Source organism: Meleagris gallopavo, chromosome 26 (genome assembly GCF_000146605.3).
Source record: "Meleagris gallopavo isolate NT-WF06-2002-E0010 breed Aviagen turkey brand Nicholas breeding stock chromosome 26, Turkey_5.1, whole genome shotgun sequence".
In the NCBI taxonomy this organism is placed as follows: Eukaryota; Metazoa; Chordata; class Aves; order Galliformes; family Phasianidae; genus Meleagris; species Meleagris gallopavo.
The window spans coordinates 1,037,187-1,064,084 of NC_015036.2; the positions used below are offsets into that span (position 1 = coordinate 1,037,187).

General features: G+C 43.0%; 1 protein-coding gene across 3 annotated transcripts in view; it reads left to right on the forward strand.

Annotated features, from left to right (window-relative positions):
- Positions 1–26,898, forward strand: part of FLI1 (Fli-1 proto-oncogene, ETS transcription factor) — a 79,245-nt gene that overhangs the window by 13,190 nt on the left and 39,157 nt on the right. The window lies entirely within an intron of this gene.

Sequence of the window (26,898 nt, forward strand, 5' to 3'; positions counted from 1 at the left end):
CGGGCTGGCCCCAGATGTGTGCCGCTGGCGTCTAGGTGTCAGCCGGCTCTGATTTCCTCGCCTGGTCCTGTCTGAAATGCATTGCTGGTTCTGCTGGTCGTCCGGGCGTTTCCTCTATTAATACTGGAGGGAGCAAGGAGCTGGGTGGTTTGGAGGAGAAACATCACCCTAGCTTGGGGCGAGGCAAGGGGAAGGGGAAGCAAAGAGTGTGGCAAAAAAACCACGAACATAACCAACCTCTGGTGGCCTTGAGCAAGCGAGGACGCTGCTGGGGCTTAGAGAATGGTTCCCCCTCCTTTCACCCTCATCAAAACTTCAGCTTCTGCAAAGATAAACCAAACCTTCTCTGAGTCCGTTGAAGTGTCTTATGCTGTTTCTCCAGGGCCAGGCAGCAGCGGGTTCACTTTCATGCTTTGGGGGACCTTTGTGCAATGCTTACAGGCTCTTCTTGAGGGAGCACTACAGCACACAAGTAGCTCAAACAGCACCTTGAAGCGAGAGACGCTGTGGGTGTGTTTGAGTTGGAGGATTTCGAAAGATGCCTATCGCCTGGGTGGGGTGTTGATCTGTTCTTAAAAGCCTTTTTTTTCTTTTTTCTTTTTTTTTCTCTCTCTTTTTTTTTTTTTTTCTCTTTCTGCTGACCTGGGGAGAAAGAAGCTGCATACTGGCAGGAACTGAAACTTTCTCCCTCACATTGCAGCTTGTGACAAGTGCACAGCTTGGAAGGGTCTCAAGAGAAGTGAGGAGGGAAGGAGATGGGCAGGAAGAGAAAATGGAAAGAGGAAAGACAGAGGGAACAAAAGGGGAGATGTCAGAAAGGAAGAGAGAAAGCAGGAGCGTTGAAAGCACAAAATTTGGGAGTTGTGGCAGGAATAAGACACATCTCTCCTACCACCTCTTCAGGTCTGTAGCAAAAGTAACCTGTGCCTCATTCAGGATACATTTAGTGCACCACAACCTTCTTTGATTTGTGGTGCCCTAAATATTGTACAGCGAAAGTGCAGAAATTTCCCATCTGTACCTTTGCTGCAGTGCACACATGGACTTGCTTTCTTTACAGACCGTGACCCTCAGCACCATCCTCTGAAAGGTGCTGAAGGATTCCCCTGGCCCACACAGCCCATGGTGCCTCCTAGGATCAACTCTTCTCCCCAGTCCCCCTATGCTGCAATCTTGTTGCTGTCACCCCTTGTCCCAGCTTTGGAGATGAGGAACTGTGACTTTTAGCAGCTTGGCCCGCGGTCACGCTGGGGAGGTTGTGGCAAAAGGAGGAACTCAGCCACGTCCTGGGTCACTGCCCCAGCTCCTGGATCTACTTTGCAGCCTTGTGTTATATTTTCCTGCTTCACTTGTAGTCCAGAAAGAATTTGGCTGAGCTGAGAGGCACGGGATACAGGTACACCAGAATCTCAACTGGGTCCTCCTGCTGAGCAATTCTAAGATCATCAGCAACTTGCTGCAGATCTGTGTCTCCTGCTGACCTCCTCCTAAAACTGACCCCTTCTTTGTATTGGGCTTACACAAGCGATTGAAAGTTCCTGTAGTGCCGTCAGGGCTATAAGAGATTTCTTGCAAATTTGCTTGCTGTAGAGAATTGAGTGGGTTCCCAAGGAGCATCAGAGCCATGCACTGGCAGATTTGCTGCAGTTTACCACTGAAAGGAAGGGGTTAGGCCACCCTGCTTGACTTGTCTCAGGTGAAGGGCAATGAGAGAGGATGTGGCTTGAGATGCTTAAATGTTTTTAATATGTTGAGCTCTATATATAACCCGTGCTTCAGGGTAGATCTTCTAAATTCTAGGACATAGTAAAGCAAACCTGTGCTGCATCCAGGAGAAAGCACTTTAAAAGCAATCAGAGCCTTAGGTTTGCCTTCCTGAAGGATGCATGCAGTGCTTTCTCCCAGATCCATGCATTTGGTTTGGGAAATAATATGTCAGAAAAGAAGCAGGTAGATGACTGGCGAGAAAAACAGAAGAAAAAGTTTTTTCATTATTTAGAGCACAGTGAGGGACTAGATGAAATGTGTGGTTAAGAAGCGTGGTTAAGAAGCACTTTGCTCCATTAACACTGAATGATACCTGACTGTGTAGCAGGCAGTGCTATGCAGCTCAGATTAGAAATGTTAGAGGGGTATCCTTGAACACTGTAAACAAGACAAGTGACAATCCTTTTTCAGCATCAAGTCAAACTATTCCATGGACTAATTGCTTTAATTGAGTCAAAGACTTTTAACTGCGTGGTTGACCAGTGTAGGAGTCTGAGCTTAGTACTATAAAACCTTCCCCTTCACCCTGCAACCCCAGTGCTGGGCCTGTACTTTGCTTTTAATCTTTTCATGCCATTTAGGAAAAACCTTGAAAACAGACCTTCTGGTAGCTGATTCTTCATGCACAGAATAATTTAACCATAAATCTACCCATCTGCAGGCTAACTTTGTAATACATGGTTAGCTCTGCTATAGTGTTGTCTTGCGTGTTCAGAACTACATGCTCCTAGGGAAACAGCAAGCCAAAGAGTAAATGTGGTCTGGACCATCCTGGTCTATATTTATATCCTCTGAGACACGTGTGGAGGTGTGAATTGAAGCTGTTTGTGTTCTTTAACCCAAAGTTTAGGGAATGCCACACAAACACAGAGACATTTGGGATGAGCTCAGGACTGTAGGTCGTCTTTCCTTATCACACACGGTCAGTTGTCAAATGTGATATCAGTGATATCTGCAGCAGGTGTAGAGTGCACCTTTATTTCTTCAAAAATAATGATTTATTGAGAGGGGAATTATAGATCACGTGTCTTGGTGGTGAGATGCAATTCTTTTCTGCATTCTTTGAGTAATCTGTTCAATATCTGACATGTGAGTTGGAGTGGCTGGTTTGAAAAGTGACCTCTACAGTGATGTTTTGAGGCCTTCTATTCAGAAAGAAGTACAGCAAATCTTAATCAATATTAATGCATCTTCATAATGATATTGCTCCATGTTTTGTGAACAACACTTGCAGAAGATGATTAGGAGTCAAAGAAACCGATGACAGTCTATGTTTGGATTAATTTTCAATAATCTATAATATTTGTATTGATGCCTCCAGATATTACAGCCCACATCTTCTTTGGGTTAACATCTTGCTTTGGCTTAATTTACATCATGTTTTGGGAATTTTGGCTTTTATTATCTCAAATTAAATCCAAAATGGTACATCTAATGTCAACAAGATGCCCATGCATGGACTTCCTCACATTAACAAATAGTGTGGTTTCAAACTGGCTTAATCATTTCAGTTCCAATTTACATGCGGACTATAATTAATTAAAATAACTACACTTGCCAAGGCCTGACTGTTAATTAAAAAAAGCACAGTTTATGTAACTGCTGCTTTCATTCTGTGAAAATATCTTCATGCTCACGCTCTGGACATAAAAGAGACCATGTGAGGGACGTTCAATGAAAACACTGCATTACCAAGTAGATGGCAACCATACTTGTCTCTTTTTCTTTCCATGAGAAGACAACTTGTATGCTGGTGTTGCTACAGCAAAGGGCGGGGTAGGATTTCTTATTGCAATCACTGTTTCTTGTCATTTGTGAACTGTAGGCGTTCGCTCATTCGCTCTCATCCTGAAACTTGGCCATCAAGATCTCAAACTAAGAACGTTTCCTTTTTGAGCCAGTTTAAATGTCTGTTTTGCCATTTTTAAATTGCCCTTGCTTTGGCCTTTTAGAGATGGCCTTTCCTGGCAAGAAGGCATTGACTCGTCGGACAAGAATCTTACTCTCCAGTACGAAAACCCCCCACACAAACATTTGCTCACATTTTCACATTGCTGCCCCACAAAAGCAGTTTTGAACAAAACCTCCTGAAATTTCCAACATTACATTCTTTGCTGATACCCCAGTAGCTGTTTGGATGGCACACATTGCAGAATGGCTTTCTAATATACAACAGCAAAAACCTGTTAGAAATGTTTTGTAATTGCCGTATTTTCATAATGTTACTTACTGTTGGTGCTTCACTTTCTCTCATCGACTGATGCACACCTTCAGCCTCTCGATGCACTTAGCATCATGGCTCAGCACTGGGTGCTGCCAGCACGAGCTGATCCCTGCTACCTCCTGTTCACTGCACAAGTAAAACAGGGGGGATGCCTTTCCAAACTCTGTAAATGGAGCAGTTCAGGTGTATTAGAACTGTTCCTGCTTTGGGAAGGAAGATCAGCCCAAAACAAACCTAATACAGACCAAAACAGCACAACTGCTTAGATTTTAGGCACTTGGGGTTTCACTCTGAGGCTTTAAAGAGGTGCTGAGAGCATTGTATAGCTTCTCTGCACCACTGTGGATTTTACCCTAACAGGATGTGGCCACTTTGAGTAGTAGCATGCGTGTCTTGAGGATTTCATGCTTTTATTTTAGTTATTTATTTTAATTTTATGACAATCGTGCTGTAAGATGGAGTGAGGCCCAGCTTTTATGACTCCTTGCAGCATTCTTCTGGGCAGAATTTTGCTGGTGTCAGTGTGTAAGAGTAGAAGTCTTCATTAGAATGCTATGAGAAAAAGACAGAAATTAAAAGGAGCAGTGACTAAGGTCACACTTCACACCTCACTAAAGTAAAACCTGAGATGACATGCTGATGAAGTGAGGCACATTGGGGGAAGAACATTTATAGCAATTCTTGCAGAAACTGTTCTCTTTGGGTCTCTTCTGCCTTTCCAGAATGCTTTTCTCTTAATTTCAGTTCACATCTCAGAAAGATCAGGCCTAGAATTTATGATAAACATACAACCTCATGACATGGAGCATCTTCCATACTTTTTCTCACCATAAAACATCAGTATACGAAATTCTTCCACAGCACCCCATCTTTTGCCTTTGAAAAACACAAGCTTCTCATTCTGCTTGAGTTTACTCAACTGCTCATTGAAAGAACCTGCATCTCATCTCAGTGCAAACATGCACCAGCAGGAAATAAAAGGAGCCAAGGGAGCATTAACTTCAGATTTGCAGACATTTGTGGGTTTGCAGGACACCTCCAGTCACAGAAGCACGGTATTAGTGCTCGAGCAAGCGTGGATGTGTGCATGGCTTGCCTAGAAGAGATGGGTCTAACTTCTTAAGCTTAGCTCTACAACTTAGTTTGAAACCAGCTTTTTATCTCAAATGTAAAATTCTCTTTCAGACCTTTTGTTCTGAATGGGATCCCTTTCCAGTGTCTATGCCTCTCCTGCTTTCACTCATGTGTGAACACAAGAACTGGTGTGTGTACCAGTGTGTAAACAGGGCTGGATGCACTTCATGGCTTATAGAGTCCTGTCAGTTCCAGGAGTGGTGCCTAAGAACAACTCCTGATTGAACAATTCTATTATTATTATTTTTTAAGACTATAATGCATATTTATAGCTGTTTATGAAAATAAGAACTAAAGCATCCTCATACAAATGGGGTTTTCAGCCTCTTTTTGAAAATAATTTTCTTGATGGTGGACCCATCATTGCTATCCTGCATGCTGCACCATCACAGACACCAGGCTGTACATCAGGTAACATCACCAACCTGAACTGTGCTGCTAGAAACAGCAATGTATGTACAGGACAGTCTATTCTACTCAGTTCCAAATATCAAACTCTTCAAACTGTGAATGTATCTACTGCTTATTTCCTCTCTTTCTCTCATTACCCAGGCCATATTATTACTGATGCATATCTACACTGCTAGTAATATTGATCTAGAAACCTGTCTCTTGTAGTAAAGCCGCAAACGTTACCTCCCTCCTCCCCCACCTCCGCTACCAAAAGATTTTCCTTTAGCTGTAAGACCTAAACAAAAGGATCTACGTTACTTATGCTACTGCTGAAGACATTTATGTATGTCCAATAAACTTTCTTTTTATCGAGGCACAACAGTGCCAGAGGTAAAGCTTGAAAATAATGACGTGAAAGTGACCATCAGTACGTGATACCAGAAAAACTTTAATGCAGCTAATTCTGTTTTGCTTCTATGCTTTGAAGTCAGAGCCCTAAAAAGAGGCAGGTGAGAGCGTGTTTGTTTAACTGAGCACCTAGTTTGATTTGTAAATGTATCGACAGTCTGCAATTGTCATTAGCTTTTGAAGGCAACCGTTCCCCTGAAAACCTCGCTGCCTCCTCGGTGGTTAATGAAGTATTTTGATTCTACATGTAAATATGTTGTTGACTAAAATTCACAGAACTGGGTAAGGAGCACTGAACACACATCTCTCACTGGAAATAGATGGGAGAAGTACGGCTAAATCCCACAAGCATCTTGCCTTTGCTTCTCAGTGTTGGTAAGATGCTGTAAAAAATGACCTTGGATCTTCTTTGTAGCTCAGTAGAGGCTCCTGTAGTGAATGCCATGGATATAGAAAAGTTTACTAATGTATTCACATGTGTTCTTCAAGCATAGATTAACTCAGAGTAACCTGGATTAACAGTAGTGCTGCAAAGGAGCAAGAGACAATTAGAAGAAGAGAAGGATAACACCTCCCTCTGCAAGCTGACAGAGCTGCACATCCAGGAACTGAACGTTAGCGCCTTGGCTCCTGCTTGTCAATCTTGCAGAGGGGCTGAAAATAACAAGAAGGAAAGCATTTAATTAGTCATTTGCTGATTTCTCACTCAGCAAAAAACCTGCCCTTCTTAACTAATACTGGTTTAGATCTGAGCGAAGGAGATAAATCAGCAAGAATACAGTTTTTTAGTTGGTCGATGAGTGAAAAAAAGAAACTGGAGTAAGGTATGCTGGGGTCACTGGAGGGTGTGGTGAGTTCAGGAAACCGAGTTCTGTATGATGAGAAAATTCTTATTTCAACATTTTTATAGCAGCTCTCTTTTAAAAAAGAAGATAAGGAAGAGATTAGAAGAGGTTAAAACACCATTTCTACAGCTAAATGTGGAGTTTGGCTCTCTGGTTTCTTCTGAATAGCTCTTCTTGTTGTTCCAAGCTTGATTGACTTATAACTGCATCTGAACCAACCTCACATCAGTTCCTTTTTATCAGCCAAAGTGAGACTTCCTGTGCTCCACAGTCTGGTTTCCTGATGTGTTTCCTTTTTCCTTTTAACAGAACAAAGGAAACTGTAACTCCTCCACTGCTCCTGTTCCAAATCTCCTTGGGACTTCATATAGTGTTAGTACCAAACATTTGTCTGTTCTTTTTTCTGCCCAGTCTCTGAGTCAGGCTGCCTAGAGTGACAGTGTCCTCTTCATATCTAACTCAGTTTTGCACTGCCAAATGCAGAGGGGCAGGAGCTGTATTGTTGCCAAAATTAAGCCACATCCAGAGCAGTGGGCAGCAGCTTTGCCCCAGTCTAACAAAAACAGAAAGAAGGAAAAGCTTGGCCAAAAATCTTGCATTATAGCAGACATACAGGATTTATAACGTTCTCATATAGCGAATAATCAGGTGTTGAGATCTCACTGAGCTACACAGGCTTGTATGTGTGAATGTATTTGGTATTTGAATTTGGGATTGGAATTTTGTGTCCTGAAGTACATAAATCACTGGCAGAAATGCTTCCCAAAAGGGATACACATGTACAGTACACATAATATTTTCCTGGTACGTACTGGAACCTTATGTATTTTAACAGGAATTATTATTTTAAACAACTACAGTGGTAAATAGTTGCTCTCTCTGCACAGTACTTCTCCCCTTCACTGTTACAGGGCTGTGTTTATCTTTCAATCCTGCTAATATTAGGGATATTCTGTTGATATGAAGGATTCAGTGCAAAATCCAAATTATTTCATGCAATAAAGAGTCTGTGCCTTGGGAAAGCACTACTTTTCCACTACTGCACCCCACCCAGATGACAAGTGTGCTGCTCTGCTGAGATGCACCGTGCCTTCATAATCTTCTCATGTCAGAGCTGATGTTCATTTGTTATAAGAATCACAAGTTCATGGTGATTGAAATCTTAGGCGTTAGTAGAGACACCCGATCTCGTGCCTGTTGTACAGTAACTTGTCTTGTTCAAGAGTAGTGTTATCTCAGATCAGGGCTGAGCAGATGCCTATAAAAAAGCTTTCTAATGCAACTAAGGGCAGCTAGAAAAGTATGGAGTTATACATTAGCAGAGAACTAAGTGCAAATATTGGCCCGATCCTGAGAAATACTAAAGGGATATCTTCAAATTCCCCCTGAAATCAGTGCAAGTAGTTCATGTTCACAGTTTATCTATTTATCTAAACCTCCAGAGTTCAGTGGGCTTAAAGAGAGGGTGGAAAACTGCAAGCTGTACTGCTCATTGCCCATCTGCATGTGGGGCAAAGTGAATTTGCCAATTCCGCCCCTGCAGAATAGGTGACTTCTATCCAAGGTTCATGGCCTCAGGGTTCATTTATCCAAATCATCAATATTCAGGAACAGCAGGACATGCAGCAAGACAAAAATGCTGAGCCTGGCCTGTTGTTTGTACCTGTCTCAGTGTATAAGGTGTATTTGCTTGAAAGCACGGTCGGAGATAAGCTGTGGTTACAACAGGCCAACACAGCAGAGAATTCCAGCAGCTCTTCAGCTAAGAAGGCAGAGCTGTCAGGGAGCCCTGCATGCCCAAGCTGAACAGAGGAGAGGGGTCTGTATTTCTTTAAGCAAGGAAAAGAATAAACATCATTGCCTTCTACAGAATTGCCTTTCTGCAGCTTTCAGAGTATAGGCTGGAGGTTTTCTTATGTGATAACAAAATCCTACGCATTTACATTGCAAAATGTCATTTTACATCAAACAGTTTTGGAATATATATAGGGAAAGGTGACTGAAAATTACATTCCTTCTGTAAAATCCAGGGGAAAACCAAGGAAGTTTAGCCTTTTCTGCTGTATTCTGTTTATGGAACAGTTTCTATACAGTCTAATTCGATTTCTATAAAAACTCCACTGATTTAATCCCTATTAAATTCTGAGGATTTGTCCATGAGTGTCGTGTTGCAGATCAGCCTCTAGGACAGACTCCTGATTAGAACCAGAAGTCATGGCTCGTATGATTAATTCCTGGTATTATGGAAGCTGTCCCCAGAGGATCCCTCCAAGATGAAGCACGGCACATAGATGGAATAAGAGCCCATAGCCTAAACAGGCAAAGAAAAAAAAACTAGAAGATGAAATGGAGGAAAAAAAACTGGTCACTCAGCAAGTCAGCATCAGGGATGCCAATCATATCCCAGGCTTTAGAATTGCTGTGTGATTCGTGGAAGAGAGTGGATCTTGAATGTTCTCACACAAGCTTTGAAAGAGCAGTCAGTCTTACCACTGATACCCAGAAAGACTGCTAGAGCCAGAACTTATTGGTACAGGCTCAAAAGCCAGACAGATCACTGCTTAGCAACTGATCCCAAAAGAGCAAAAGTTACTTCAAGTAGCTACTATAGTTGCTGTGGGTATTTTTGAGGCATACTGAGAATGTGGACTTCAGGCTGTGTGACTCCTGGTCCCTCAGAGATGGCGTGCTGCAGCAAGGGTGGATTTTGCTAATCATGACACTCTAGATATAAAGTTGCTGGTAAAATTCCTCTGACATGTATGGCAGTGTCCTTCATTAGACGTCCTGTAGACACATCTATCCTCCAACAGCACAAATATAATATTTAAGTGATATTTCTGAAAGGTGTAAACTTGACTTCAGTAGAACTAACCGGGCTTTAAAATAAACACGTGCTGAAGAGATTTGCTAGCTGAAGGCAGGAATTCTCAGCACCATACTGCAAATACCACCAGTGCTGTCTGTAAAGACTCCACTCTGACAAGAGAAAGAATAATCTTACATTAAGTGTGCAACAGACACAAAGAAAAAAAACCAACAGTGTGTTTCTCAGGATCTGAGGTGGTTTTAATTGACCCTATTTCTTAGGAATCTTCCAGACAAGTATGCATGCAGATTCTGTGTGCTACATTTTATCTGAGTGATGGTGAATCCCCTGGTGGCACTAAGATTGTACTTGAAATCTGAGATGTCTTTAGTAAGCCGAAAGGAAACTGCTACCACTCCAATGGCACACAGCCCAAACTGCAGCTCCTCGCAGTCCTGCTGCACTCAGAGTCAGTGCAGAATCTCACAGTGCGCTTTTTCTCTGCTGCAAACCTCCCTCTGCATTGCATGAAATGAAAGAAGGAGCACAGCCAGATCCAGACTGAAAAGTGTTACTTTTTACCTACTCAGAATTTTCACATAGGAAGGTATGGAGCAGGGCTCTGCCAGGCTCCCTTCCAGTCTTGTTCTTCCAGAAAGCAACTCTATCCTCCTGCCCTGCTCTGCGCAATGACATCAGGCCCTCTGGATTTTGAGCGCTGCTGTAGGGCAGGCTGTGTAAAAATGTATCCAAGATGCATCACAGCGTGACACATTTCGGTGGGAAAAGGTTATGTCCACTTTACTCCGAGCACAAAAGAATTCCTGCCCAGGACACGGGATTTCTGCATGTTGCTGTTGAAGATGAGGTTGGTGCCTGCCCACTTCGTTGGCTTTCGCAGGGCTTCCCAAACCCAGATTTGTGTTTATAGGAATCCTTCGCCTTTACAGCACTTCCAGAGTTGTGGGCAAAGTTTTTAACAAATGGATTGAGTTCATCCCCTTTAGAAAAAGAAAGCATGCCACTGAAGTTCAAGCTTCCTTGCGATGATGTGTTTTGAATTCCTCTGGATTTACACTGCAGTATCCGAGAGGAGACATTTTCTCATTCTCACAGAACATGGGGAGGTCATGAGTGGCTGAAATAAGCTTGCAGCTAGTTCTCTGCTTTTCATGTTCTCATGTGTCATCTCTGCTTCAGGAAGGATGTAATCATGGTTGATCATTAGTGTTATGAATTATTTGCGCTACCATAGGGCCTGGAAATCAGAACTGTGCTAAGTACTGTATGTAACAAGAGATTATTCTTCTAAATTCCTTAGAAGTGAAGGGAAATCGAGGCACCTAGTTTGAACTCCATAGTGGAAGCAATTCTCGAGCTGAGTCCACTCTGCCAGTGCTCTGCAGTTCCTCTCACAAGCTCCACCAGGTTTCTGAGCATACATTCTTTCCACTGCCACCACTCCACAACTGGAAAGGACTTCTTTACCTTCCACATTCTGATGCTTAAAAACCTCCTTCTGATTTTGAACCGATACTTGCTCATGACTGACCTATACCTAAGGCACTGCCTGCTAGCTTAACCAGCATGCTCCCTTTGCTGATATTCTGCCCCCGGTGTGATTATAGCTCACTCACACAGCTCTCTTGAGATAAACAAAAAATCTTCTAATCTTTTTCATCACCCCCCTTTGTCCTGGTTGTTGGTGCCCTCAGCTGCACCTGTTCCCATTTGAATTTGTCTTTTTTTTCAGCATTACTCACAGGAGCAGCACACACTGTTCCTTGTGCCTGGCATTAGCACACTCTGGAAGAACCCTCCCTGATGCAATACTGGCTTTTTGTAATACTTTTATTTTTTTCCTCCTGGTGAGTCAGAAAAGTCTCTGAGCTGTTAATTCACTCCAGTCTTTGTCCTCAGCAGCGCCCAACCTGCTTCAGTTAGTTGCTCTGCCACAGGTTTCCTGTACAAGTTGAAGCTTTCACTTCATCTCCTGTACCTCAGTTTTTCATCTGCAGAAGTAAGCAAATGCTTCCTTCCCTCTCTACCTTGCCTGGTTTATTTGGGGTAGACGCTTTTAGAAGGTGGGACTGACTTCAGTTCTGTTCACGTGCAGCAATGTAGTGAACAGAAAGAAACCACATGGTTCTTGCAGTGTTCCTGAGATATGCATCGCTAACTATTTTTTGGGTCATGCACCGATTTGTAGCGAGGGTTTGTAGCATTACAGCAGTGGCAAGCAGGCATGTTTTCCCTCAGATCAAAGACCATCACAAGCTGTCCAGGAGTAAGAAGGGTGTGAAGCCCAATAGGTTTTCCAGATTTTTTTTCAGCAAGTGCCCTGCCCTGCCTGGTGAAGGAGTCCAGCAGAGTACGTGCACACAGCTGGGAAGCTGCTCCACTGGTACTCACAGAGTGCACACACAGCCAAAATTTCAACTAGGCCTAAATACCAGATGGTTTCTTGCATAAGCCAAACTTTTATGGCTTTCAAAATACAGCAGCCACTCCATGGTCAGGACCCTGCTCTAATTGTCTATTTCTTCCATTGATTTCTTACCCTCTCTTTCATACTTTGGCAACTTTAGCATTGGTTGTTTCAAAACTAGCAGCTGCAGACTTACAAAAAAAAAAAATTAATTAATCAAAATAGCTCTAAACCACAGAAACCTTATTTTGCGAGCAGCACTTTTCTCGCCAAACACTATTCTGTGCCAACCTGAAAAACGAGGAGGGGCAGGAGGTAGCTGACATGCCATACAGACATGTTTGGAAATGGGTAACGTGGCAGCTTTGTGTACCAGCAGAGCCATGAGATGTGCATGGCTGAGGTCTGTGCAGCAAGGACAAGGCTGCAAAGAGGAATCCCTCTGACTTCTGACTTACTATCTTTAATGCTGCCCATGTTTTTGTTTACTCAGGACTTTATTATAGTGCTTATTGATACAAGTGAATGTATAACTTATGAACATAAACAAATTTGAGTTTTATCAGCTGCAGTGCATAAAAGGATTATAGTTCTGCTTTTCTCCAATTAAGTTGCAGGTCGAACTGGTAGAGCAAACGGCTGAAAGATGGATTAAACACTAAATTTATATGTATGTAATGTGTATATATATATCTTTTACACCCTTGCTATTCCATTGACCCCATCAAAACTGACCCAGATTCGAAGTAGGGTCAGAGGGACAAGCAGGTCTAGATGACTATCACTGTTGATTTCCGTAGCACTGCCCAGATGAAATGCTTTGAAAGTCATTTTGCAGAAGTCCTTGATTCTAATCTTTCATCTGAATCCCTCTAAACCCAGTACTATAGTATAGATTCCTGCAGCTACCTACCTGCTTATGTACAGGTTCCTCTGTCAGGAGCTGGTAAAGCATTGAAGCGGGCAGGACAGCCAGCTCCCACACCATGGGGGAATCCTACAGAGGAGCTCTGAAAGGTGGTTTTGCTGTAAGAGTAACAGCTGTGTTAGAAAAAAGCTCCTGTGTGCTTACAACATGAGATTCTTTTTAAGGACGCTTAAATTGCTGACTCTGCCAGGCTCTTTCTGTACAAGTACAGCAAGACACTGAGCTGTCAGGCAGGGCTCATCATTCCCTGTCACTCTCCTGCCAGGCAGACCATGCACTTTCTGGAGCATGAGCCATCCTCTGGGGTGTGTTTGCCCAGTGCTTCACAGTGGCAGCTTGAGGTTTACTCATTCTGAGTCAGGCAGTGGGATATTTCACCAGGAATTGTGTCCAAGATGTGCATTTGCTTATTTGCTCTTTGTTATTACTAACTTAATGGGTTATGTAAGTAGGAATACTTCTAAAGAGAAACATGTTCAGAAACCTGACATTATTTGTAACCAACTTTTCTTAGCATCTCAGATGTTTATCAGTCATCTATTACTTAGTAACTCTATTACTTAGTAAAAAGATAAAGAGGATAGATCTCTCATTGAGTATCTACTCTGCTCAGATAAAAACTCACATGCCCCTTCTTTCCAAAAAGACAGACTTTATGAAGAATGCTGTTCAGTAATTAGAGAAGCCTGCAAGTGAAGTTTCCTGGGATTTATTCCTCTTTCTTAACCCTGAGCAAATTGTCAGAGCTTTCTGTTCCTTAATTTTCCTAACTGTAAAATAATAATAGCTTATGCTCTTCAGAGAGACGAAAACTGACAAATCACCACAAAGAGCTTTGTAAGCCCAGGATAAAGAATGCTAAAGCTGCCCAGCATGTCAACAGAAAAACCACTCTGAAATAAAGCTCAAAGTCTCTGGGTGTATGAGATAGCTTGCTTGCAGCTAGGAAAGGAAAAACACTATTTATAGGACCTAAAAAGTTCTAGTCGCTTATGAAACACAGAAACAGTCTCATCTTACAGCAGCACTAGCAGAAATCCTGTGCAGCACGTGCTGCAGTGAGCTGGGAGCTGGTATGGCTGTACAGCCTCAGCACCAGGGGTGGTAGCTGCACCCAGCCCTGCGTTCCTGAAGGCCCATGGGAGAGCAGCAGCCATCGTGTGTTCAGTTCTACACGCTCTCAGGGATGCTTTTTTCATTCTAGCCCTGATAATCAAAGATGGAAAGGTCACATTGAGTGCGGGTTGCTTTTCTTGAGCAGAAAGGTATGTAGTGTGTGCCCATCAAGCACAGAAGATCCTTGCTCTGATGATCTGATGAAAAGAACCTGATGAGCAGCACAGAAGTGCACTGAGGGGGGCTCAGCCTCACGCCCAGCCCGTGCTGCTCGCTAACCAGCAGCTCTCAGTGCTGTTATTGTTTCATTTCGGCCTGCTGAGACAGGTGCAAATCTGCTTCCAGATCACACTTGGATACGTGGCAGGCAAATTTTCATTAGAGGCTGCGACAACAAGAAGCAGCTCTTGTCTCTCAATGCTCTATAGAACTGGGAGCCTCTTCTATGTGCACCTGACCGTGCCTGTGTGCGAGGCGCAGCGCCTGGGCTGCTAAGGACAAGTGCTTTCCAGTTGGCAGGGGGAAAGCGGGAGCTTTGCACCATTTTGTCTTGTTAGGCAGTCATTTAGCAAGTGCCATTTGTTGCAAGCTGATTCTTAAACAACAAAGAGGAGAAAACATGCAGTTAAAATGAGTTTTGTCTTTTGAGCAGCCTATTCTCATTTCATGGAACTCACAAATGCGGTGAGAAATTCAGATTTATTTCTGAGTATAGACAGCTGGATCTTCAACCGTTTTTAATGCATCTTACTGAAGGTAATGAAGAAAGCCAACTTTTTGCCTGCTGTACTTCTGGATGGACACGTTACATTGCAGATTAGTTAAGCAACAGAGAGCAGAGCTTCAAGGTAAACTAAATGCAGGGATAGAGTTATGTGCCTTGAGTAACACAGAGAAACAAGTGAGATATCCCTGCAGAAAGTGAGAGGGGGAAGCTTGAGCGCTCACGCAATGGCTAAAAGGTCAGCGCTGGCATTATGCTTAAAGGCGTTTCCTCTTTGTCAAAAAAGACCTGAGCAATGTGAGGTGCAATTCAGCTGAGATCAGGCAGGTGAGAACAGCACAAAAGGACAACGCAGCTGTGAGCCGCCTCCGCATTCATACCTCATGTCACCAAGCTGGGTTCCTAATAAACGCTCTGTGTGATACAAGTGCACGACTCAGAAGACATTCAGTTCTGGGTACCACATGGCCAGAGGAGCTTTGAGAAAGAATAGCATACAAGAGAAGCGAGAGGCAGGGCAGCATGGGGCCAACTGACTTCTGTAGGAGGACTGAAAGAAGTGCTAGATGACATGGCCATGCTATTGCCAGCTCTTGTGGTATTTGGTTTTCATTTGGAAAGCCCAAATCGCATTCTAATTCTATTAGAATTTCTGCATTTGTTTATTAGAAGTGAATTTCCTAAGACTGAGGGAAAGAACTAGAAATTAGGTCTTGCAAAGATTAAAAACCAAGTTATAAATATGATCAGGCTTCTGATGAAGATTACATTCAGTGAAAAGACCCTTGGCACATACTGCTTGGGCACTCCGAGTCGGTTCTGAACCAGAAAAACATGAAGCATGATGCAGAGACACTGGTGCTAGGGCTGTTCAGAAGCAGGATAACTGCACAGACAGGGACTGTGCTGCTTGCAGGCTGAAGCAGGTAAGTTGGAATGGCATGGCTGTGGATAACGTGGCTGCAAACCAAAGCTCGTCACTGCTGGCTGTATACAGGCTCCTAATGATCATCATCTCTGAAAGAGAAAAAGAAATGTAGTGTGCCTTCGTGTCAGGGATCCAGTTTTAGGAAAGGCCTTACTGGGAGATGAGATCAGATAAGTTGGTGTGCCCCTCAGCCCCATTTCATTTCTATTATTCCTTCTATCACACAAATGAGAAAAGGAGGTAGGGGCTGAGTTTTGTTTATTAATTCATGCTTCAGAATGACAATAGGACACCTGGACCAGCACCTGTCAGAATATGATGCAAATTAGCCCAGCAAATCTAGTCTTCATCAGCACAACCATAATGAAGCACTAATAGAACTGATAATGATTTGAATAGTATTCATAGGAACAAGTTTTGCTCGGATATTGTCTCAATTGCATTAATTAATACGGTACATACAGAAATGCAGCATTGCTCCCATTCACAGGGACTTCCTGATGCTTTTCTGTTGCTGCTTGTTTTTCAAACAGACTGTGCCAGGACTTATTATATTTGCAAACAATGGATCGTGAAGAAGTTCTGATGTAGTCTAGAGATAGAGAGGTGAAGATGGTGATGATGGTTGAAAGCTTAAATTAAAGCAGGATTTCCTTCAGTTTTCTCAAAAGATAGGTTAGCATTTGCTAATAACTGCCACTGGCTTTAAATGGCCTAAATGTCATTTGATGGATTTTTCTCTATTTCTGTATCTCTCACTGAGATAATGGTCTTCATAGATGTCTGTATGTTTGCATAGGTTTGTGAGTAGCTGGGAGTCTTCTTACCATTCAGAGTTGTTATGTTGCCTATTTCATCTCACATTTGTCTGTTTATTTGTTTCTACTGAACTTCAAATTTAGAAGATAAGAACGAATTAGGACAAAAAATCTCTTTACAATGCTCAGGAGCAAACTGGTCTGTCCCAAGGAAAGAGCTCTGGGTTCTGACTTCAGGGTTTCGTGTCATCAGTTTCTTTGTTAACAGATCCCCAACCGCACAGACTGGGTGTAGCATGGACTGCATTTTTCAGAAATTCAATACCACTGACATGTGAGTCGTTGTTTTCATGACATCTCACTGTGGATTTGTAAATCTGGTGAAGCACAGAGGTTTAGGCCAAACGTGCTGGTTACCAGGGTTCCTGTTTGCACTGCAGGGGGGCCTCATTGAGTCAGCTGCAGAGAAGCCCTCATATACAGCAAACCTCTTAGAGAAAGGTGGGGGGGGACAGTGTGCAAGTTTAAAACAGAGCATATTGGGTGAAGTGCATGCAAATCTCCAGCTGACACAAGCTGTATATCTTCTCCCATGAAAAACTTCATAATAATCTGTGCAGAACATCAGGATAAACATAATAATGCTATAAATACCCCCGGCCATTTCCTGTTGTTCTTAACTGCAGCTTGCACAGGCTTTGCGTCTGGGTGAGGGTGTGCCTATAATCCACACAGTAACATATACATTAACCTTCTTCTCGGCTTCTGCCATCGATTGTCTCATGGGCTTGAATAAAAATTTCTTTCTAAACAAATGCATTACTTGTCAGTTAACCTGCAGTTTGTCCCTGCAATAGCATTCATCACTAAGGAGCTGAGCAGCATTCTTTTCTTTACATAGAGAATTTAGGGCAGCAAAATGATGAACTCCTGCATTAGAGGAGAAGAGTTGAGCAGAACGTAATGCATGTTTCTCACCTTCAGTTATTTCAGTTCATCCGTACTTTTAATTTTGACCGTCACACTTCAGGGAGATTAAACACAACTTAAAATGTGAATTGAGATGATCAGAAATGCAAACTGTTTCCTGAACGTTTTATGCTTGATATTTACAGGATTTTATATTTTAAGTTGATTGGTTTTAGTAAAAACAGAAGTAAAATTTACATTTGCATCTGGTTGTTAATTGTATAAGTACAATGAGAAGAAAGTGGAGGAGGGAGGAGTAAAGGAAAGAGGGAGGGCTCAGAAGTGTAAAGTATGAATTAAGTCTTTAGAGGACCAGACCGAAAGTTCCTGTAACTAAATCATTTTCAACTGAGCAACTTCATTTAAACTGGTGATTTTTTAAATAGTGTTGGCAGTGTGCTTTTTACAACACAGCACAAACTAAAAGCTGGGATTGTGAATACTTGCTGAATAGCTTAGATTTTCCATCTAAATTAAGCCAAAAACCTTACATACAAAAACTGACTGGAGCACCTCCGAAGGAGACCCCGCAGTTCTGAAGCCTTGAACGTGTTCCTCCTGAGGTGAACTAAAGCCCAGACTGCTGTTAGCCAGGCTTACTAAACATGCAGAGGGCATATCTGGTTTGCCATGCTAACAAAGCACTCAGCTAGTAAGTACATGGGGTCTATGGGGTTGGCTCCAGTCTTGTAGGGAAGTGCAATGGACCGTTGGGGCATGCACCACGTGCTGGGGATAGGGCAGTTAATGAAGGAGACAAAACCACCTGCATATGATGTTCTTTGGCTGCTTCCCCTGCAGTTCATTATCTTCCTAAATTCAGAGACATGGTCTCACCTGATCTGCAGCCCTCACAAGCTAATTACTACCACCCAGCTCTTCTGTGAAAGCAGAACAGAGGGTGTTCCACCATCTCTGCTTCCCACACATTTACCTGTATCACTGGCACGTTACCACATACAAGCTTTTGCCATTCTAGCTGTTGTTGGGAGATGACTGATATTTCCAGGTAGGCCAATCTATTCTCACACGTGCTGGTAAGGGTCAGGCAACATTTATACTTATTTTGATCCCTCATAAGCTGCATCGATAGGCGATTGCCAGGCTTCCCATTAGGCTGTCTTCCATGGGTTATTAAGAGGTATCTGAGAAGCAAATGCTTTTCTGTCAGCATTTATGGTGTAACCAAGCAGTGGGTGCCCATGTCTTCAGCCAGTGAATGCTGCAAGCCAGCCTCCACATTTTCTGTCTCTACTACCTGCTCATTCCCAACCAAATGGAGTGAGCTGGGGGATGAATTGGATGTGTACAACTCCAAGGCATAGGAGAAGCCCTAATTTCCCTCAGAATCACTTCAAGTGTTATTGCAATCCCATCTCCACTTTATAGATTTCTTCTGAGAACTGCAGTCACTGCATGAATGTGTGGTCCTTTCTTCCTGTGTTCTCCGTATTGTTCACACCTAACTCTCATTCAGAACTGTGCATCCACTAATTAATTAAATGCTTCACCCAAAGGCTCCCTTTCACTGTTTCCCCTATATTGTAGCAGCTCTGTAAGGTGCAGTGTTTTGTCTCTTGGTGCAGCCCAGGTATTGCTCAATAATAACAACGTCTCAATAATAACTACAGTTTTTTATGTGCTGGTGACTGCATGTTGTTCAGTGTGTACAGAGCTGTTTTTCTTTGCTGTTGTTCATCCTATCAGCATTAACTAAAACAATGTTTTGAATTTATTTTGTCCCCATTGAGAGAAATTGGCTTCACCATCCTCAGAAACCAACTGGGACAAAGCCGCTGACAAAGCAGCACTGGAATTTCGTCTTACTGACCACTAAAAATCTTGCCTTAAGGAGGATGCTCGTGAGGAAAGGGACTGCTAGACTTGCCATGATGAAGACATGCTTCTTCCCTTGGATGTGGTGCCTTGCAAATAAGTAAAACCTGTCCTTTATAGAAGTGTACCATTGTGTGAAGCTAAGGAACAGGAGGAGAGGACCTCTGGATGAGGCAGCCTGGTCTGTGGCAGGCATCCCAAAAACGGGCTGCAGCTTCTTGTTGGTGCTTGTATGTGTCCCTTCGACACCCCACTTCTCTCTAGGGCAGGAATTTGGAATTGTTTTAGGTGTCACAATATCAAAATGCCGAATCTTAACACTATTGATGTACTCATACAAGCGAACAAGAGCAGCTAGAGTTCAGACCTACGTGGATGGTCTTAAAATACTTCTAAGCACCTAACTGCTTCTTTATGAGTCTGTCTAACATCTTAGAAAACTCATCAGGTCTATAGGCTATCACATTTTAGATACTGACATTTTGCCAGGAAAGATAGTACCTACTTTGTGCATTTGTGTGGGAGTCATTCATGCATTCATGTTTAAGTGCACAAATATGCAAACACCTACATGGAAGATTCAAACATACATCAGCCCAAAGACAAACCTTCTGTTGGCTTTGTTAGCACGATATCAAGCCTAGGAAGGCTTAATCCGTTTTGCCTCCAAAAACTGTAATAGGAAACCCCTGTGTTTTTATCAGGGAAGTATAGAAGAAAGACCATGCTAGATATGCTCTGATCTTTTTCAGCTAATGTCTTTTCATCAGAAAAATGCAAATTTATCAGAGCCTTACCTATTCACTGGAAAGGCTGCTTTTTGGCAGTTTCCTCATTTTGAAAAAAGAAAAGATTTAAGCTGCTAGAAGTCCTATTTGATACTTTCTCAATTTGTGCAGGCTTCATTTTGAAACAACTCTTCGTTTAGAAATGTACACCAACCCAGTATTTTAAGAAAACTGAATAGGCTCAAACTGCAATGAGACAGTCAGAATATCTGAAGTCAAATGTTTCATTTAAGCTAAGATGGAATTCTCTGGATAATCTTTTTAGCTTTTCGTCCATAATCAGAGTTGGAAAACTTCTCAAAACCTTTATGAGGTTCTCAGGATATGAAACAGTCCTTTAACACATCGTAGGTTTGCCTCCCTCTCACCCTATGGCCTTAACAGCCACATTTGCCCTCATTTTGCACAGAGAACTTTCACTTGAGTTGAATAAATAAATTGCCCAAGTGGTTTATCAGAGAGATGCAGCCTTAGGGTGTATCTGTGCACTGACTGCAGACTGTATTAGTGCATTGCTTTAGTGTATTTGCACAAATTTGTTTGGAATTTGTTTTTAATTTCTTGATTTTATTTTTGTCAGATAAGGAACTTAGGTCTGATTTGATCAAAGACACTGAGAACTTGCTGCTGCCCTTAGCATCAGAGCTTCATGAGGCTTTATTATGGAAAAAGAGTAAGGGCAGCCTTTTTCTGCTTGTGAAACTGCTTGCAGTCTAAACACTGAACATATCCTTCTCTCTATTCTTATTTTCACATCTAAGAGGATAGAGCTTTCCATGCTTACCTTCCCAAAATCCTGGTGAGGTACCAAAATACGATCACTGTGTTACAGGTTAGCACCAAAGATCCAGAAAGCCTCAGAACAAACAGGACCGAATGCTACCTAAAGAGTAGATGAGCCCACACCTCCCAAGTATCGCTCTAGTACTGAAACCACAAGAACATCTTTTTTTGTGCTTCGTGTACACTTCCTGCTCAGTTGAGAGCTGAGGAAAGAAGGTATGCTGAGGTGTGAACACTGTTAGCATATTTGTTGGTATTGTGAATGCTCCAAGACAACTGAGATGCAAAGCTTTACCAAATATGGACCAGTGTGCCAATGTGCTCCCATTCCCCCAGTGCATTTACAATCAAAGCACTAATCTAGCAGCAATATTCCTTGCACTGCCCTTCTACATCTGGATACACATGCAGATATTGCCTGAAACTCTTAGGGCAAAACAAAATGTTGATATTGATTTGGGACTATGCCAATGAGTGCCTTGGTTTGTTTTCTTTTTTAAATCCTCAATTTCAGTAACAAATCAGAAACGAGTCTGAAGTTTTGTTGTTTTTTTTTTCTGTTTTTTCTTTTCTTTTTTTTCTGCAATGCATCCATTTACTTCTGAGGAAAAAAAAAAAAAACAACTGAACAAATACCAGAGCAGGACCATGCCTGGCCCTGAGCCAGCAAGAGACAGCAGGGAAAGGAGCACCCACAGGCTGACGTAGCTGAGCCTGCAGAGAAGGCACCCACATTTCTTGGGCCAAGGGTAACTGCTCTCTTCAGCTGCTTTAAGCATTCCAGCCCAGTGGATACCTTCTTTTTTCTATCCTTGTAGGAGTTTGAATAGCAAGTTAGCATAGCTTCTCACTTTCACAAACGTGCAGAAACCCTAGTTGCCTCTCTGTAGGGTGGCTGTCTGGTTAGCACAGTCAGAATTAGGAGGGGGTTATTTTATTAGCCGGTAAAGCTGATTGATTTATTAGAGCAGAAATCTCTTGCTAGCTCCAGCACAGGTTATTCTCCAAATGCAAACTCTATTTCATTTCACACACACAAAATAGCCAAAGTGCCTGTGTTATGAATAGGCCCCTTTGTTACCCTGCGAATCGACAAGACAGACTGTTTAGTTCATGTCTGTACATTAGCAAAGGAGGACGGGGTCTGTGAGACAGATGTGGCCTTTAATTGCATGGAAATATTAGAAGATCGTTAAGCCAATTTTGACAGGGTTTTCCTCTTATGGAGGGAGCAGAGCGTTGTTTCAGGGAAGGTGCAGGGAGCAGCCCTGTCTTGCCGGCCCCACAAATAGGACCTTGTCCTATTCCCTCACCCCAATGCTAAACAAAACCAGAGGAGATTTAGTCAGAAGCCCCACTTTCCTGCCAGAGCTGCAGAGCTACATCTCAGAAAAAGCTTGCTTTAAATTGCATCTGATAAAAGGCTTTTCAACACAGCTCAGGGGACTTGCCCTGGTAGAGATAAGACGAGCCATATCAACTCTGCTGAGAACATGGAGATGTGCCGAGAGGCCTGCTTCTTATTTGTGTTAGCATGTAAGAGTGTAAGAAACACTTCAGCAAGAGGAGAACAAACTGCAGTCATCTCAGAAAACATTGCAGGGTTGCATATAGAGGCCACCCTCTCCTCTGTATGAAGATTTTGTTTTGATGGCCTGGGTTTTGTTCTTGGTTCAGTTACACTCCATCAAATGACTTTGAGCAGAGTATTTGGTTGCTTTATGCAGGTTCCTATGCCATGAAGTTGAAGTAACATCCTCAAGTCTGTTTGCATGGTACCAGTGAGATGCTGCCTTTGTCTGTTACTCACACTGCTATGGGAGGAGGTTACTGGCAGCTCAGTGTTGCAGTTATGAAGCCAGAGCTAATGATTGTCGTTAGAAACCAAACCAGCCAACCAAACGTGAAGTTAATTGTTACCAGTGGAGTTTTGCAGAATGAGTTGCAGGAAAGCAGGGCTGACTCTGCATGGACCATGTGGAAATGTGCATGATGGTCCTAGAGCTGACAGAAACCTGATCAGAACCAACCCCAAAGCTGCTCTTGTGTATATACCTGTACTTGTTTCAAGCAGCACCTCCTGCAGAGGAGAACACTGAGATGCCAAGTGACCCTACCTAAAGCTGGAGACTGAACTGGTCTCAGTGCTGGGATTTGACTGCTGCCAGCCTTGGCTGCCAGCCCTTTTCCTCCCCAACATACTGTGAGCCTGGACTCCACTTCTTGCCTGCTTTCACTGCAGCAAAACATTTGAAACTCCCTGCCATGAACTCATTTGTGGCCTCTGCCTCCCTGGCCTGCTTTGCTGGGGCCGAGGACAGCTGGGAAGAAGCAGCCATCTGTTCTCACAGGGGTGGAAAACTAGCTATGAGGGCAGACTTCTGGAGGTGGCAGGAGCAAACGACCTCATTTATCTAAGCAAGGCTCAGAGCCCATCTCAGTACCATGCTGATAAAATCAACAGACTTTCTGTTAATGGTTACTGGTAAGAGATTTTTGTAACTTCTCTGCTCGGCCTCCTAGGAGAATAGATTTTGCTTTTGTCTAGCAGTTCTAGCCTTAGGATAACACTTGTCACTTCTCTGACCTGTTTCTTCCCTTGACATTGTAACACTCTGCAAAATCTGAGAATTTCTATGGTCGTGCATTGTACAGTTACAGAAACTGAGACATGTGAACATCAATACAGTAGTAAACAAAGCCCTTTTTTATTTTTACTCTCACATCTTCTGCTGTTTATTTAGGGAAGAGGCAGCATTTGCCAGCTGATTCTTGTAGGTGGACACCAGAGATGGAGTTTGATGGATATATTTAATCCACGCATTCCTGAAATAGGTTGTTTGTCCTTAGCAGTAATCTTACTGTCATGTTAGGCATCAGAAGCTGTTTTACTGTTGCAGTTGTTTGGAACATGAGTGCTGGTAGAACAGTCTGTTCTCAGTGGCTACTGGTATCACTAGGAACAATATCACCTTGTCAATTCCTTTTTGTATTGTGATGTTAGCTTTGTGTTTTGACTCAGGTGCTAGGATGGAATTGTTGTCCAAGAGGTGACAGTGCCAGCCGTGAGTGACTCCTTCCAGGACCTTTCTCCTGCACCAAGATTAGAACTTCAGTGTTTCTTTGTAAATAAATGAAAAGCCCCTGGGAACTTCCAATGGAGTAAACTGAGTTTTCCTGTTCAAATATCTTGATTGAGATTGACAAAGAAAATATCTCAGTGTAATCCTGCTGAGCTGTTTTCCTTGGAATGCCACAAGTAGGCTTGTTCACAAAATCTCTGCTTTTCCTATAGGCGTATGCAGAAACAATCTCGTCACTGGAGCCACAGGGGCTGGGCTCAGTGCACAAGAAAAACAGAGATCCATGCCATCCCAGCAGGGTGGCAGCCTTCAGTTCCACAGCCAAGTGGAGAAGATCAGTTGGGGACTGGATGAGAAGCCAGCAGAGGCTGGGTATTCTGCACAAGGCATCAATGCACAGCTTTATTAAGCATATGGCAGGGCAGTGGTGGTACCTGTGTTTGCAGCCAGGGGCAATGGGTGAAGGAAGTGGAAAATCTAGTATTGTTGCTAACTGCTTCTCCTTTGGTTGTTTTGTCCTGTGACACTTAAGCCTAATGTTCTAGAGAGTTTTGAGAGTCTTCAGCTCCCAACTCCTCTCAAATATGAGTGCAATTTGTACAGCTCTTTAGAAAATCTCAACTTTGGTGCTTGTTCATCCCAGAAAATGCCACTCTGGAGAGAAAGAGGTAAAAAACAGTTTCACAACACTCTATCTGTGCGTATGCTCTGTTTTGAGTGACATTTGCAAGGAGCTGTGCAGGGTGTGGGTTGGATGTAGGGAATAAATCAGCTCCTGTGAGTCCTCAATGGCCGTTTGCTCTTCTCTCCATACTTCATGTGTATCTAAGTAGCAAATCTAAGTAACCAGCTCTGGGCTGAAACACTGGCTTTACACTCTGAGTATCGTGAGCACTGAGATCCTGAACACAGATTTAATCCAAACATAACTCAGACCTGGAATGCAAGTAGGCTCAAGCATTATGCTTGTGATGTCAAGTTACATCTGGTTTAGGATTCAAGACTTCAGGACTGTGTTGTACTTATATTTGCTTCTCTGATACAGTGTCCAGACATTGCAGTATGCACTATAGATGTCAGTGATGGATTATGCTTTTTATTTCCTTTTGGCTGAACCTTTCCATCACCAACCATTTCCTGGGTAAAAGGCATTCAGCTGTGCTCAAGATCCCTACCTCTATTTCAGGGGAGAAGCACATACTGCGTTCTCTCCTGGAGACTCTACTGTGATTCTTTCATGCTGTTGTTTTTCCTTAGTCTGAAATAAAGTCATCTCGGGCTGAAAGTGCATGTTTTGTTCTCTGTGGATGGAAACATAACAGCACCCGATGAATGTTTCCTGATGGGCTTCCTGCAATTGTGCAGGGAATGGTGTCAGAGAACAAAACAGGATACGGTTGCGGTGTTTGTGAATGTAGCCAGGACAATGGTATCAAAGTGAAATAAAAAATAATGAATGGACCTTGGTGCAGCAGTGAGTCAGCGCTCAGAGGAACCCAAAATACTTGTGCCTCTCTAAACTGCCACCTCCCAGATCTTGCATTCCTGGGAGAACAGCCTTCTTACAGTTTCCAGCACCTTAGCAATGGGAACCATCCTGAAATGTTAAGGTGGTGCAGTCTGCTCCTATTCCTTCATGTTTTAGAGTCCACCAGATGTCCTTTTCCAAGGCAGCCTGTTAAAGAGTAGACACTTAGATGTCACCCTCACTCATGACAAAGTCCCCCTAGTATTTAGAGATTTTGCACTTTGCTGTTTCCCTTTCGATGATGATTTCTTTATATCAATAAGAATTTCCATGTGGAAAACAAAAAAACCAAAATTGTTATATTGTCTCAGTTTCTGGTAGGAGTAAAAGTACCAGTGATGGTATTAGTGGCAATCCTGATCACAGAATGCCCACTAAAGGCCATTCTCTGGCACAGCGTCAAGGAGAGCAGCAGGGCAGTGGGTGCTCTGGGACAAAGCTGAGGTCAGCACAGAATTCTGCATAGCAGAGGACTGCTTTAATTCTTCCAGATACAGTTTTGGCTTGTCAGGAAGCCAGATTCTGAAACCATCTTGCAATTTTCCCTCTATATGTCTTCAGCAGAAAGGACCATAAAAATGCTACAATAATATTTACTGAAGTGTGTATGTTCACAGTTATATCCATGTGTCTCTGTTTACAAACGCATCTGCTCAGAGCAAGTCAATTATTTTGCAAGGGAAGGGAAAAAATTCAAAGTAACATGAACTACAGCTAGGTGGATTTGACTACTGAGCTCTGGGAAGCAGTCACCCATGCAGTGTCAAATCATTCGAGTCATTCGTAGTGAGGATGGTCAGCTCTGGAGTGGAGAAGAAGTGGGCAGAGAACTGTGGTGATCTAAGCATAGTAAGCTGGCCAAGGGCAGAGCTAATACATGGGAAAGGCTGATTGGTTTTCTGGGAACATGATGTGGCTTGGAAAAGATCCACAGAGATGATTTAGTCCTCCCACCTCAGCAGACAGTGCTAACTCCAGAGTTATGCTGATTTGTTCATGGAGGCAAATCCTTTTGTAGTAAAATTCACTGCCAAAAATGAAACCTGTCTCACCAATGCCAATGGCAAAGCTTCCAGCGCTTTTAACAGGCTTGAAGGTTTACCCCCAAGGTTTAGTACTCACCCTAAATCACCTCATGTGTTTTGGTTGGCAGATCTGAGCAGGAATTCTCCCAAACTTTCTGGTACCAGAAGCCAGAGGCTGTGATTTGTCTCTTGTCTGTTAATGGGCAGACACCTCATCCACTCCCCCACTACTCCCAGTGTGTATCATATAGGCAGGGTGCGAAGCACCGCAGGACGGTAGGCTGGAGATGTGATAATCTCTCAGACATGTCCAGCCTTCTCGCTTCTTATTTCACCATATTACTCTTTAGAGGACACAGCAGCAATCTGAGCAGGTTCTTCTTTTCACTTCCTTTCCTGGTCCTGTGCTCAGCACACACAGAAC